At 28.1% G+C, this 3,953-nt stretch overlaps 1 protein-coding gene across 2 annotated transcripts in view; it reads right to left on the bottom strand.

Annotated features, from left to right (window-relative positions):
- Positions 1-3,067, bottom strand: part of LOC117170109 — a 14,728-nt gene extending 11,661 nt beyond the window's left edge. The window contains exon 1 of one of the 2 annotated variants that reach the window (XM_033356640.1): positions 2,873-3,067. The gene's annotated coding sequence lies outside the window, so the exon portion shown is untranslated. The other variant, XM_033356641.1, reaches the window with a different exon arrangement.
- Positions 3,068-3,953: the final 886 nt, after the last annotated feature.

The following is a 3,953-nucleotide window of genomic DNA, read 5'->3' as shown; positions in this document are numbered from 1 at the left end:
GAAAATTAAAATTCGAAAATTTTTTCTAAAGCCTCCAGGGGACTTCGTTTTCGCACGAAAAAATTTTATGTGCCCTTATTGCATCCGGACCCACAATTTACAAGGATATATGAATTCTTAATTAAAAAATATCAATAGTCTACCAAAAATAGAATATAGTTACATTTTCAGTTAAACAAATTAATTTTCAATTTAAAAAACAGCTTTTTAGCAAAATAAGTAGATTATCCACTAAATAATTGAATTTTCAACTAAAAAGGATAATGAATTTTTGACCGAAAATATAATAGTTAACTTTTTAATTCAAAAAGTTGATTTGCACCAGAACGAAATATGTTTAAATACATTTTTTTAATTTTGAACCAAAATCATCAATTTTTCACAAAAAAGTTCATTTTCAAGCAATAAAGATGGATATTATTCAGAATATTTGAATTCTGAAATAAAAAATATCAAAAGGTAACCAAAAATAGAGTATAGTTATATTTTCAGTTAAAAAAATTAATATTTTAATTCAATAAAAAATTTTGAGCAAACCGGATAGACTTTCCACCAAATAGTTGGATTTTGAACTAAAAAGACAAAGTTTGAATGAAATAGTTATATTTTCAACTAAGAAATATAAATTATGATCCAAAAATAGAATAATTAAATTTGCAGTGAAAAAAAGATTTAAAAAATGAATTTTTAACAGAAGAAAGTATCAATTTTCAACCAAAAATGGAATATTTATATTTTAAGCTAACCGCCCTGGCGGATCCAAGGAACCGAATGAAGCCTTTATAAAGTACCCGTAAATACCCCATTGGATCCCCATTCGGTTCCTTTTTTAAAAATTCTAAAAAACAGCAAAATCAACTTTTTAATTGATGAAATTCGGATTCTACGTAAAATTACCTATAGAAGTTCACCAAATAATCTTAATAGTTTTTTTTAACGGTAAAAAGTTAAAAAATATATCAGACGTATAACGCCTGTTGACTGCTACTTACAGGCGACGCGTTTGAACTTCAGCAGTCACAAGCGTGATACGTCTTATATTTTTTTAACTTTTTACCGTTGCAAAAAAAAAACGATTGCGATTATTCCATGACCTTCTATAGGGAATTTTAACGTAGAATCCCAATTTCAACAATTAAAAAGTTGATTTTGCTGTTTTTTCGAGTTTTTTACAAAGGAACCGAATGGGGTCATTACGGGTACTTTGTAGGAGGCTCCATTCGGTTCCTTCGGTCCGCCAGGGCGAGCAGTTGTATTTTTAACAAAAAAAAAAATTAATTTTTAATAAAAGAAGGGAATTTTTAAACAAGAAAAATTTTTTAGTTAAAAAAGTAAAAACATTTAAACCAAATTGTTGAATTTTGAAGTAAAAATTATGCATTTTTTACAATAAAGTAAAATTTTCAGAATGAAAATATGAATTTTGAATAAAGAAGTTCATTTTCAACCAAATAGTTGAATTTCGAACAAAATAATTAAATTTTCAATCTCACATAAAATTTTTTGACCAGAATAGATGAAATCTAAAGTAAACATAAAGTAGTAGACTTTTAAATAAATAATGAGTAATTTTCAACTAAAAATAGTTAAATTTTCTTATTGGGTTGTAGCAATAGTTCTCATTTAATATGAAAATGTGCAAAACAGGAAAATAGGGAAATAAGGGAAAGACTGTAAAGCCCGAGATAAATAAATGAAAAGTTTGATAATATATAGACTAAAAAGTAATGGTTCAAATAAAAATTGAAGTTCATTCGTAATATTTTCAAAATATTAGTTTAGAAAACTGGAAATTTTTCTCAGAAAAAAAGTTAATTTTCCACTGTACACTTTTTGATTATTTACATTAAAAAGGTGCAGAAATTAGTAAAGTTTGACTCAGAATCAGTTATATTTTTACTCGTTCAAATTTAAAGAGCAGCATCTGTTGCTTTTATTTTAGAAGCTCTAAATTTAATGATCAGTGGGGGATTATTGACCCCTAATAATAAAATTGTTTGATAAAAAATTTGGTTCAATCAGTATTTAAAGAAGTAGGGATCGATATCACGTGACCGCTAAATTTAGATTGAACGGGGAATTGTGCCGCGTAGAAACATTCTTTAATTTCCTACCGTCAGCAAGGAAAATATATCTTATCTTTTTTTTCTTTAAATTTTCATGTTCCTTTACATAAGTCATGCGATACCAATTGATCTGGATTGATAGGATTACCACAATTTGGATTAGAATAAAACCTTATTTCCGATATAATAATTTTTTGCTGATGCACACTTCTATGGAATTTATTTATTTGTAATATTTCGAAACTATAGGATATCATTTTGCATGAAGAAGGCATGTTCACCTTTTGCTTATATATGTCAATGAAATGTTAAAAACTATATTTAGAAAATGTCAAAGCTGGATCCAGAATTTTTTAGGTGGGGCCATTTCACAGAAGAGATAACACCAAGACACGCAAACTTGTCATATACTTTACTTATCATATATCTAATTAAATACAAAAATTTTAATTAATTAAAATAATTCGAATGCGTAAAAAAAGCGCGCAGATTATACTAATTGTTGATAACCAGGTAGATTACTGTTTTTATTGAGAATTAAAATAAGTGAACCACTAGAAATGATTACCTTTATGAAGATTTAATTTTTCACTAATATAGTTGAACCTGATTTCAAAAAATGATATTGTTTTGACTCGCACTCCGTAAAAATGCACGAAGTAGCGTTTGAAACGGCGGCGGGAATAAATGCGCAAAAGTTTCAAATGTCAACACAAGTGTGATATCATCGTCTTGAATATTGTCGTGAAAGGTTGAAAGTTAAACAATATTATACAACATCTTGCTTAACTAATTTTGCCACCTACTTGTTGATTTTCGTTAAAAAGTTCCTTCAACATAAAATGGATCACTTGAAAATGAACACTCGTAATATAATTTCTCAGATTTGGATGAAATGCATAATATGAAAAATAAAAACACAGAATGAGTACTGTATAAACCAGTACTGAGCAGTACAACAAGTCCGTTTGTTCGCAATAACAGATGAAAAGAAACTGTGCCAAGAACAGAGTGTGGCGCGCCAAACCTAAGTTGCGACGGTCACCTACACCTACACCTACTCCTACACCTACACCTACTGTCAAACGCACACCTTTTTCCATTCACCACAAAACACATAGGAATCATCGCGTGTATACATATATTCCGCGGCCGTGCTACTTGTGAACGTTTTCATGGTTAACTTCTATTTCAGATCACCGGAATCATATAGGCATTTACATATATCAAGATGAACAGTCATTCTCATACATATGACGAATTTAAGCAATGTCAAGAAAAATCAATGTTTTTCCAAATTATTTTCTTTTTTTTTCCAGAAATCGATTGGCATGTTCGAATAAATTTTATTAGCTGATTAAAAATATATTGTAATTAACCTTCTATTTCAGATCACTGGAAACATATAAATATGAAAAGTCATTCTCATAAGCAAAATTCAAGCAATGTCACTTAAAATCAATGTTTTTCCAAATTATTTCATGTTTTTTCAAAAAATCAATTCACATGTTCAAATAAATTGTATTAACTAGATATATAGTAATTAAACTTATATTTCAGATCAGCGGAATCATACAGGCATTTACATATATCAAGATGAACAATCATTCTCATATGACGAATTTAAATCATGTCAAGAAAAATCAAAGTTTTGTCAAATTATTTCATTTTTTTTCAAAAAATCAATTGACATGTTCAAATAAATTTTTTTACTTACATACCTAGTCATTTTAAACTTATATTTCAAATCACCGGAATCATACAAGCATTTACATATATAAAGATGAACATAGTCATTTTCATTTGACGAATTTAAGCGCAATGTCAAGAAAAATCAATGTTTTTCAAAATTATTTCCTTTCTTTTCAAAAAATCGATTGACATGTT

The sequence above is a fragment of the Belonocnema kinseyi genome, chromosome 3, assembly GCF_010883055.1.
Source record: "Belonocnema kinseyi isolate 2016_QV_RU_SX_M_011 chromosome 3, B_treatae_v1, whole genome shotgun sequence".
Lineage (NCBI taxonomy): Eukaryota > Metazoa > Arthropoda > Insecta > Hymenoptera > Cynipidae > Belonocnema > Belonocnema kinseyi.
The sequence above is the reverse complement of the archived record's forward strand: the minus strand, read 5'-3'. Positions and strand labels throughout refer to the sequence as shown.